Below are 12,639 nucleotides of genomic sequence, written 5' to 3' on the forward strand. Positions count from 1 at the left end.
GCTCCTGACGAGCAGATACCCCCATTCTTTATCCTCCAAGGTTATCCCCACCTTGCATGTCACCCCGTTCAAATCATCCATACCTCCCTGCCTAACCCTGTACAATCAATAATCCCACCATAGCCTTAGGTTGTGAGTGAATCTTATCTGCATATACCGTATTTTACGGACTATAAGGTGCACTGAACTATAAGGCGCATTGCCCATGAGCGCCTTATAGTCCGTCTCGGTTCATATATAAGGCGCACTGGACTATAATGCGCAGTCCGGTGCGCATTATATGTTATTGAAAGCGGCGGCAGGCAGACTTTGCCAGCGGCCGCTTAACCCCCCCGCATGCCAGCCGCTTCTATTAGAAGCGCTCGGCAGGCGAGGAGGGGCTCTATCAGCAAAATCATGCTGATAGAGCCCAACCGTAAAAGTTATATTAAACTACCCCCCCGTTTTAAAATAAAACCCTGAAACAGAATGTGAAACTTACCGAGCGGTGCAGGGTGGGCGGGCATTCAGGCCTCCTCTTCCTCCGATGTTCCGTCCTCCTCCTCCGGCGCTCGCTAATTGATAATGGCCTGGGCGCATGCGCAGTAGCCGTAGTAGAAGCATTATGATAATGGCCTGGGCGCATCAGTTCGCGAGCGCCGGAGGAAGTGGTCAGGACATCGGAGGAAGAGGAGGCCTGAATGCCCGCCCGCCCTGCACCGCTCGGTAAGTTTCACGTTCTGTTTCAGGGTTCTGTTTCAGGCCGGCGTGACAGCAGGGCTGCTGGACACTTCCCATTCATTTCTATGGGAGCCGTCATGCGAGCGCTCCCCATAGAAATGAATGGACTGCTTTTTTCCATTCATTTCTATGGGGAGCGCTCGCATGCCGGCTCCCATAGAAATGAATAGGAAGTGTCCGGCAGGCCTGCTGTAACGCCGGCGTGTACGACTGTGATACACGCCGGCGTTCCATAGTGTGAATGCACCCTTACGGTGCCTTTTATGTATGTATGGAAGCGGCACGCAGACTTTGCCGCCGCTTCCATCCATCTATAAGCCGCACCGGACTATAAGCCGCACTTACGATTTCTGAGGAAATCGTAGGTTTTTATGTGCGCCTTATAGTCCGGAAAATACGGTACTAAAATATACATTCCTTTGACATTTATATTCCTCAATCTAGTCTCTTGCTTTAAGATTTCCTGCCTTGAAGATATAACATAGGATTTTGTCACAGGTTAAAAGTAGTTCTTACCTGACGTTTGAATAATTCATGTACTGTCAAATCATCCCAAATTTTATTTTTTAATATATTTAGTATTTTTTCCAATCGTCAATAATTGTCTCACCGTATTATTATTATTATTTATATTGCACCATTAATTCCATGGTGCTTTACATTTGGGGGTTTAAATACAATACACAGAATATACAGGTAGATATAATACTAACAGTGACCGACTGGCACAGTGGGGTAGAAGGCCCTGCCCGCAAGGGCTTACAATTAGAGATGAGCGAACACTGTTCGGATCAGCCGTTCCGAACAGCACGCTCCCATAGAAATGAATGGAAGCACCTGGCACGGCGTCGGCAAAGTGTACGTGCCAGGTGCTTCCATTTATTTCTATGGGAGCGTGCTGTTCGGAACGGCTGATCCAAACAGTGTTCGCTCATCTCTACTTACAATCTATGGGGGAAGGGGGAGAGACAGAAGGAGAGTGGGAGACTGTACAGATGGCAGTGCGGTGATAGTGTTATTGGAGGTTGTAGGCCTTCCTGAATAGGTGAGTCTTCAGGGCCTTCTTGAATCCTGTGATTGTGGGGGTCAGTCTTATGTGTCTTGGTAGGGAGTTGCAGAGTATGGGGAGATGCACGGGAGAAATCTTTGAGGCGGTTGTGTGAGGAGCGGATGAGAGAAGAGCGGAGTAGGAGGTTATTGGAGGATCTGAGGTTACGTGTGGGCAGGAAGCGGGAGATTGTCAGAGATATATGGAGGGGCCAGGTTGTGGATGGCTTTGTATGTTAGCGTTAGTAGCTTGAACTCAATTCGCTGGGCTATGGGTAGCCAATGGAGGGACTGGCAGAGGGGAGCAGCTGATGAACAACAGGGGGGTGAGGTGAATTAAACGAGCAGCACAGTTTAAGGTGGACTGGAGGGGCGAGGGTGTTTGCTGGGAGTTCATGGAGAAGGGTGTTGCAGTAATCTAAGCGGGAGATTATGAGGGCATGGACGAGCATCTTGGTAGTTTCAGGGGTGAGGAAGGAGCGGATTCGATGGATGTTCTTGAGCTGGAGGCGGCAGGAGGTGTTGAGGGTTTGAATGTGTGACTTGAAGGATAGGTCCGAGTCCAGGGTTACCCCAAGACATCGGGCCTGCGAGACAGGGGTAATTGTGGTTCCATTAACTTTGATAGATGGGTCAGGTGGAGGGGCCATACGAGGTGGGGTGAAAATGACGAACTCCGTTTTCTCCATGTTCAGTTTGAGAAAGCAGGAGGAGAGGAAGGAGGCTACGGCCGCTAAGCAATCTGGAACTCTAGCCAGCAGGGAGGTAATGTCTTGTCCAGAGAGGTAGATTTGGGTGTCATCGGCATAGCAGTGGTACTGAAAGCCATGAGATTCTATGAGTTGGCCCAGGCCAAAGGTGTAGATGGAGAACAGGAGGGGTCCTAGGACGGAGCCTTGGGGGACACCTACAGAGAGAGGGTGAGGTGAGGAGGTGGTGTGTGAGTGGGAGACACTGAATGTGCGGTCAGTGAGGTATGAGGAGATCCAGAAAGTCTGCAGAGATTTCTTCTGCTTCAATGATACGTACAGGGGAAACTCACCAGCGTTTCTGTAGTATAATTGACGTTGCGATTTCTAAGAACATGACCGTTTTGGAAATTGCAGTATTTCCACTGTGGGTATTTTTCTGCAATATGGGGATGGGATTTATATAGCTTTGAAACAAACTTTTAAAAGAAGTTAAAGATTTTTGAAGGCAGGTAACAACCAATTGTGTAAATGCAAAAAAAAAACAAAAAAACTAAAAAAACACCTGCTGTGAAAAGGAGTTAATACTTGATTCAGTCTACATGCAGAGATTGGTTGGCACATTACTGCAATTTTACAGTTTCTTCATCACATGTACTTGTGAAAGTAGAAGTGTAATATGGATGAACTCACTTAGGTTTATGTGTACATTTGTTTGCATAAATGGTTGATGCAAAGTTGTATGACAGTGGTAGTGTTTGTAGGCTCAGGGTCACTTTAGGTGTGTGAATATTTGTTCAAAAACCTCATACTTATGCAAAAGTGCTTTATTATCAAGTACTGCATGACCTTACAACAATGTAATAGGTGATAATTGCTTGTTTTTGTTGGCAATCACATCTTGTATGTTGACATAATTTAGCATCAATTCTACATGTGTAAACAGGAACGTAGTCTAAAATATGCACAAAAAGAATAAACCGCATAATTCACACATTAAAGAGGTATAGCCATCTCAAGCATCCCATCTATAATTCTAGCTTATCTTGATTCTAGAGTTCTCCTAAATACAGTGGGTACGGAAAGTATTCAGACCCCTTTAAATTTTTCACTCTTTACTTCATTGCACCCAAAAAAGTTCATTTTATTTCTCAATGTACACTCAGCCCCCCTTAACAGAACCCCCCCCCCCAAGAAATGTAGATATTTTTGCAAATTTATTAAAAAAAGAAAAACTGAAATATCACATGGTCATAAGTATTCAGACCCTTTGCTGTGACATTCACATGCTGTCCATTTCCTTCGGTTCCTCCATGAGATGGTTCTACTCTTTCATTGGAGTCCAGCTGTGTTTAATTTAAGGGAGTCTATCAAACCTTTATTCACGCTCCTCCATTGCTTGTGCTCCATCTGACTCTCCTTTCTTCCTGGATGTTCTTCCTGCCAGATCGCGCTGCTGCATTTGAATTCTCGGGCACGCGCAGTTCTGCTCTGTTCAGAGCTGTACTGCACATGCCCGAGTGCCATTTTGTTGTAGCTCGCTATAGAACTCTGCATACTCTAAACTCGAGGAGCGCCAATGGGGGCTTTTTTTTTTTTTTCTCCCCCTCCTTAGCCAATTTGATGATGGCATGGTGGGAGGAAAAATATATTTACAGTACTGACAACCCCCATAGACAATCGATACATTGGTATGGCAGATATATCGATGCTTGTCTTTTAGTGTGGTCTGGAAAGGAAGAAGGTGTACAGGAATTCATCAATTACATCAATGACAACTCTTATAATCTTAAATTTACTTATAGCACAGGGAATAATTCCATTGATTTTTTGGATATTAAACTGACAGGGGACAGTGAAACCGGGAATACCCTGCTACATGCTAAAAGTTCACATCCCAAGCACAATATAAAGGCATTACCTGTAGGAGAATTTCTCAGAATAAGACATTTTGATTCAGAGGCAAAAATTACCAGCGATAGACTTAGCCATATAAGTTATCCTCAGTGGTCTATAAAAAGAGCTACTAATACTGACAGACAAACTTTGCTATTTAGTTCCAACATGAAAAATACAGTTTAACAATTCTAAAGAATCTAATATTTATTTTTCAACAACATTTAGTTTTGAGTATAATGAAATAGTAAAAATAATTAAAAACAACCAGGAACCAGTACTAGGCAAATTATTAGCCCAATGTGCAATTTTGTCGCTAAGTGGGGTAAGACTCTTGGAAAATTTTTGGCCCCAAATCTCCTCAAAGAAAGTGACAACACAAAATCAGAGACTCGGCTACGCGTAGCCGGCTTCTATAAATGTGGTTTAGCATGTTGTGGAGTTTGCAAATTTGCTATCAAAGCTTTTAATTTCAGTAATTAAAAACAGACTTACAAGTATGCCATTAAGGGTTTTATAAACTGTTCAACTGATCACGATATATATATATATATATATATATATATATATATAATGATATGTGAAGTTTGTTATATTGTGGGTGTACCACCAGAGCTTTAAAAGTCCAAATTTCCGAACTTGCAGAGTATTAGTAGCAACAAATGTACAAAAACAGGAGTGTCAAAACATTTTTTAAATAAACATGCGGGTGGTATATCTAGTTTTAAATTTAAGGGCATGTTCAACGCTCAAATAGAATGTATACAAATGCCCGAAGCCTCACTAACAAGATGGAGGAACTAGAAGTGATGATGTTGGAAGAAAATTATGACATGGTGGGGGTAAGTGAGACATGGCTGGACTCTAGCTATGACTGGGCTGTAAATATACAAGGGTACAGTATGTTTAGAAAGGAGCGTACCAATAAGAAAGGGGGAGGGGTTTGCTTATATGTAAAATCAGGCCTTAAGCCAGTCCTGCGTGTTGACATCTGGGAGGAAAATGAATATGTGGAGTCCTTATGGGTGGAGATTACGGGAGGAACAAAAAATAATAAAATACTGTTAGGGGTTTGTTATAAATCTCCAAATATAATGGAAGAAGCTGAACATATACTAATAAAACAAATAGATGAGGCTGCAAAGCAGAATAAAGTCGTTATTATAGGGGATTTCAGCTACCCTGATATCAACTGGGAGGCAGAAACTTGCAGATCCAACAAATGAGCCTGATACACTGTCAAAAGTGAAGGTTGGGGGACATCTGGGTAATAGTGACCATAACATAATAAGTTTTCTTGTACACATTAAGAAAATGTGCATTAGAGGGGGTACAAAAACACTAAACTTCAGGAAGGCCAATTTTAACAAGCTGAGAGAGGAGCTTAGCAGCATGAACTGGGACAATGTCCTCAACGTGACGGGAACACAAACTAAATGGGACATCTTCAAAAATATATACAATGAGGGATAAAAAGGAAGCATTTAAAGTACTAAAACAAGAGAGTAGCGACACAGCGTTAAAAAACTATAAGGAGAAAAATTGTGCAAAAGACAAATAAAGGAGGCGAAGATTGAGGCTGAGAGAAAAATTGCCAAGGAAAGTAAAAATAATCCGAAATTATTCTTCAATTACATAAATAATAAGAGAATAAAACCTGACAATGTGGGCACTCTCAAAAATAATCTGGGTGTAATGGTGGAGGAGGATGAGGAAAAAGCACAAGTATTAACCCCTTAACGCTAAATCACGTACCTGTACGTCAGGGAATGTGGTTAGTTCCCGCATTCCCACGTACCTGTACGTGATTGAGATCGCACGGGTTCAGAAGCAGAGCCCGTGCGATCTCCACGGGAGGCCGGCTGTATCTGCTTCAGCAGGGACGGTGATTGCACCGACCCCCCCTGTTTAACCCTTAAGGTGCCATGATCCATAGTGATCATGGCACCCTAGGGGTTTGGCCGGCTATAAAGCATGCTGCTGGCTGCATAAGGAGTCTGTGTTAGCTGTAATTTACAGCTACACAGCTGCTCTTTAATCCCTCCCCCCATCGGAGCGAGCTCCGATGGGGGGAGGGTTAACCCCTTGGATGCTGGGACGAGAGAAAGCTAGTCTATGCATCTGCATAGCTAGCTTCCTCTATAGACTGCAATACACGTGTATTGCAAGTCTATAGTTAGTATAGAACCAGTGATCCTCTCTGATCGCTGGTTCTAGTGTGCTTACAGCACAAATGTAAAAAAGTTTTTTTAAAAAAATAAAAATAAAGTGTAAAACAAACAAAAAAAACAAACAATCTGGAAAATCGCTGTTACACTTGTAAGCCTTGTAACGTCCAAAATAAATTAAAATACAATCAAAAGATGATGCCGATATAAAGCAGATATATGGGAGATAATATTTATTACTGTATTTGGGTGGTATAACTATCTGCCTGAAAAGCAGAGAATTTCACATTTTGAAAATAGCATTTTTTTTCCAAATTTCCATCAAATTTCCTATTTTTTTAATAAGTAAATACAAAAATATTGATTAGTGTTTACCACTAACATGAAGTATAATGTGTTACGAGAAAACATTGTCAAAATCACTTGTGTAAGTTAAAGCGTCTCAAAGTTATTGCCATTTAAAGTGACACATGTCAATTTTGAAAAATAGGCCTGGTCCTTAACATACTTTTGGGCTGTGTCCTTAAGGGGTTAAATGCCTTCTTCTCTACAGTGTTTACACAAGAAAATCCATTGGCCAGCAACATGATTAGGGGTAATGTTAACTCAATTAAATGTCACCTGCTTAACCCAGGAAGAAGTGCAACGCCGCCTGCAAAACACTAAAATAGAGAAATTACCAGGTCCAGATGGAATACACCCCCGAGCTCTGAGTGAATTAAGCATGGTGATAGATAGACCCTTGTATCTAATATTTAAGGATTCAGTAATGACTGGGTCTGTTCCACAGGATTGGCGCATAGCAAATGTGGTGCCAATTTTCAAAAGGGTGTAAAAGTGAACCTGGAAACTATAGGCCAGTAAGTTTGACTTCTGTGGTGGGAAAGATATTTGAGGGCTTTCTAAGAGATGCTTTCCTGGGGTATCTCAATGTAAATAATCTTATAACACCCAATCAGCATGGGTTTATGAGGAATCGGTCCTGTCAGACTAATCTGATCAGCTTCTATGAGGAGGTCAGTTCAAGACTGGACATGGGTAATGCAGTAGACGTGGTGTATCTGGACATGGGTAATGCAGTAGACGTGGTGTATCTGGACATGGGTAATGCAGTAGACGTGGTGTATCTGGACATGGGTAATGCAGTAGACGTGGTGTATCTGGACATGGGTAATGCAGTAGACGTGGTGTATCTGGACATGGGTAATGCAGTAGACGTGGTGTATCTGGACATGGGTAATGCAGTAGACGTGGTGTATCTGGACATGGGTAATGCAGTAGACGTGGTGTATCTGGACATGGGTAATGCAGTAGACGTGGTGTATCTGGACTTTTCAAAGGCTTTTGATACTGTTCCACATAAAAGGTTGGTATGCAAAATGAGATTGTTGGGACTGGGGGAAAACATAAGCATTTGGGTTAGCAACTGGCTCACTGATAGGAAACAGAGGGTACTTGTTAATGGTAAATATTCAGACTGGGTCACAGTCACCAGTGGGGGGCCACAGGGGTCAGTATTAGGTCCTCTCTTGTTTAATATCTTTATTAATGACCTGGTAGAGGGTTTACAAAGCAGGGTGTCCATATTTGCAGATGATACTAAACTTTGTAAGGTAATCAATAATGAGGAGGATAGTAGAATATTACAGGGAATCTAAGGAAACTGGAAGCATTGGCGGAGACTTGGCAAATGAAGTTTAATGTTGGCAAATGTAAGGTAATGCACTTTGGGCGACATAATAAAATGTATGACTATGTACTTAAAGTTTTCTTCCGAAAAGCATCAGCCGGGCATACACCATCCAATTATGTCTGTTTGGACTACTTTTATGATCGATTAAATTAAAAGATACCATATATACTCGAGTATAAGCCGACTTTTTCAGCACATTTTTCATGCTCTCCTCGGCTTATACACGAGTCAGGGTCCACGGAGCACAGAAAACTGGAAGGGGGAGGTCCTTTAGTGCTACTGCTCTGTGATTGGCTTGTCATGAGGTCACAGAACTGTGATGTCATCAAAGGTCCTGTAGCCACTGGTATGTAACATCTGCAGATAACGTTGAGTCTAAATCCTAGTAGCTCCGCCCACACCAGAATCCGATCACATGGTCATGACGTCATCAGAGGTCCTTTAGCACACTAGGATTTAGCATCTACCCTGCAGATGAGTGGCCAGGATTCATTGTGTCTTATGGAAGATGTCTATTGTATGGAGGAGAGGAAGCTACAGTAACGTGACACACAGGGATCTTCCTTTAGTTACTCTGCCTATTAATGTCAGGCATTTGGGGTTATTCATTTAGTTTCAGTAACTCCATGTGCCTCACATTAATAACAGTTAACCCCATCATGTCCCTCATATTAACCCCTGTGTGCTCCATATAAGGGTTACTAATATGTGAGACACATGAGGGTACTAATGAAGGACCTTAATTATGAAGATACCTAATTATTACCTCCATATGTCCCACATATCAGTAACTCTTATGTGAGGGACACAGGGGGTTAATGTGAGGGACATGATGGGGTTAACTGCTATTACTATGATCCCCATGGAGTTACTAAGCTGCAATGCACATAGCCAGACTTTTTATCTGCAATGGTGGTTCACCCCCCCCCCCCCCCCCCAGGATTATACTCGAGTCAATAAGTTTTCCCAGTTTTCTGTGGTAAAATTAGGGGTCTTGGCTTATATTCGGGTCGGCTTATACTCGAGTACATACGGTAAGTCTTATGTGACATCACGCTCTGCTGGATTATCTTTACCTTTGGATTTACTGCTCAGTATGCTGTTCTATAGCGAGCTAAACCAAAATGCGCATGCCCGAGTATTCAAATGCAGCAGAATGAAAAATTAAAATCGGTCTGAATACTTTCCGTACCCACTGTACATTGCTTTAGCATTAAATGAGATAAGCAGATGGAGCCCTCTATATTGGTTGTCCATCTGCATTTATCCCAATGTAAAAAAACCCAAAAAACTAAAGACTTATGCCATCATATTTTCTTATTTTATTTCCATTACAAAAGTAAACTAGCATCCGTCATGTTGTTTACATTAGAGTCAATGGTAAGGAACACAGACTGAGGGGGCTCCATCTGTGTCTGTTACAATGTTATTGTTAGTGTCCGTCTCTGTCATCCTATGACGGATGACAGCATTGAACATTAATAATGGTAGTGTGAATCTAGCCTTACCTCTTGTGTCACCCCTTTTTCTTCATAGATTGTACGCTCTTGCAAGCAGGGTTCTCATTCCTAGGGGTTGCCCAGTTTAGCAAATTTTTATTGTATGTATAATGAAAAGTTATACAATTTTCCAATACACTTTCTGTATCAATTCACAGGAAAACTGAAGAAATACAGCATGGTGTATGAATAAATATGGTTATATAAGATTTCTAGATCATTATGTACAGTTTCCACAGCCTACCAAATATTTTAGAATTGAGATTATATTTCCTGTCGGACTAAGGCTGGGTTCACACCAGTGTTTGGCTCTCTGTATGGGGATTCCGTTCCCCTCTCCACTTCAAAAATGCAGAGAAACCACACGGACCCCATTATAGTCTTAACCTATAGCCGAATGCATTTATTACATGCCTGTATATGTGTTTATTTCACTAGAAACTGCTCATATAAGGGCTCGTTCACATCTGCGCCTGGTCTCCGTTCTGCAAGGTTTCCGTTTCCTGCACAAAACAGAGGCAGGAGACGGAAACCTGCAGGAGTCTTTCATACCCATTCATTTTAATGGGTTTGAAAGATGTCCAGCCGTGAGCGGTGGTGAGCGTTTTATGCTCTCCGCCGCAAAACCGTTTTTTTTTTTAAAACCGGACATAGAGTCGGACATGCAGTACTCTGTGTCTGATTTTTAAACGTTTCGTGGCGGAGAACATAAAACGCTCACCACCACAGCCGGGCCCGATCTGACAGGTTTCCGTCTTCTGCATGCAGAAGACGGAAACCACAGAACGGACTGCCGAACGCAGGTGTGAACCTAGCGTAACCCGTTCATTCCATATCTAGGAATCACAGGGAATTGTCTACATGCCTGTGTATATGGAATATGTATTGATTCCACTGTAAACTGCTCATATATTCTGTTCATTCCACGTGTATGAAGCACAGGGAATTTACTACATGCCTGTTTATGTGGAATGTGTCTATTTTACAATAAATTATACATATAAAGTGTTAATTCCAAATCTAAGAAGCACAGGGAATTTAATATTTTGATATTATTTAAAATGTTTATATATGTGGAATAGGTATTTATTACATTGTAAAGTAATCATACGTCCTGTTCATTCCATACCTATGAAGCACAGGGAATTTACAACATGCCTGTATATGTGGAATATGTGTTGATTTCACTGTAAACTACTTCTGTAACCTGTTCATTCCATGTCCATAAGGTACAGGGACTTTACTACATACCTGTACATGTGGAATATGTGTTACTTCCAATGTAAACTAAACATAAAACCTGTTCATTCTGTCTACGATGCACAGGGAATTTACTACATGCCTGTATATATGGAATGAATGTTGATTCCACTGTATACTACTCAAATAACCTGTTCAATATCCAGGAAACACTGGGAATCTACTGTAAACCTGTACGTGTGGTATAAGTCTTCATTCTGCTGTAATCTACACATATAACCTGTTCATTCCATATTTCCATAGCACAGGGAATTTATAACATACCTGTATATGTGGAATTTGTGTTGATTCCACTGTTAACTACTCAAATAAGGACTCGTTCACATCTGCGCCCGATCTCCGTTCATGCAGGTTTACGTTTCCTGCACAAAACCGAACAGGAGACAGAAACCTGCAGGACTCTTTCATATCCATTCATTTGAATGAGTTTGAAAGATGTCCGGCCGTGAGCGTTTTTATGCTCTCCGCAGCGAAACCGGTTTTTTTAACCCTTTCCCGCCGATACAATTTTTTTTTATTTTCGTTTTTGACTCCCCCCCTTCTAAACCCCATAACTTTTTTATTTCTCCGCTCCCAGAGCCATATGAGGTCTTAATTTTTGCGGGACAAATTTTTTTCATGATGCCACCATTAATTATTCTGTAGAATGTACTGGAAAGCTGGAAAAAAATTCAGAATGGGGTGGATTTGAAGAAAAAATTCATTTCTGCGACTTTCTTACGGGCTTTGGTTTTACGGTGTTCACTGCGCAGCCAAAATGACATGTCCTCTATATTCTGTGTTTCGGTACGATTCCAGCGATACCAAATTTATATGGTTTTATTTACATTTTGACCCCTTAAAAAAAATCCAAAACTGTGTTAAAAAATGTTTTTTTTCTAAAAGTCGCTATATTCTGACAGCCGTAACTTTTTTATACGTCAGTGTACGGGGATGCATAAGGCGTCTTTTTTTGCGGGGCCGGGTGTACTTTTTAGTTCTACCATTTTCGGGAAATGCTATTGCTTTAATCACTTTTTATTCAAATTTTTATCAGAATCAAAACAGTGAAAAAACGGCGGTTTGGCACTTTTGACTATTTTTCCCGCTACAGCGTTTACCAAACAGGAAAAATATTTTTATAGATTTGTAGAACGGGTGATTTCGGACGCGGGGATACCTAACATGTATTTGTTTCACAGTTTTTAAACTACTTTTATATGTGTTCTAGGGAAAGGGGGGTGATTTGAATTTTTAATACTTTTTATATTTTTTTTTTATTTTTCATTTATTAGACCCCCTAGGGGTGTTGAACCCCAGGGGGTCTGATCACTAATGCAATGCATTACAATGCTAATGCATTGCAAAAAATCATCCTTTCTTTTGCAGGCTGCATAGACCGGCCAGGGAGCCTTGTAAAGCCTTGCTAACGTGACGTCGGCCCTGGAGCATGCTCCAGGAGCTGGCGATCACCGGAAAAATGGCAGCGCCCATGCGCCTCCGACCATGGCACCGGAGGGGTTAATGCCTCCGATCGGTCCGGGGACCGATCGGAGGCATTAGAGCCGGAGATCTACTGCTTAAAGCAGTAGACACCCGGCGGCTATGGCGGCCGCCATAGTTACACACCCGACATGCGCTGTACTATTACGGCAGATGTCGGGAAAAGGTTAAAATCGGACACAGAG

This window comes from Leptodactylus fuscus, chromosome 7 (genome assembly GCF_031893055.1).
Source record: "Leptodactylus fuscus isolate aLepFus1 chromosome 7, aLepFus1.hap2, whole genome shotgun sequence".
Lineage (NCBI taxonomy): Eukaryota > Metazoa > Chordata > Amphibia > Anura > Leptodactylidae > Leptodactylus > Leptodactylus fuscus.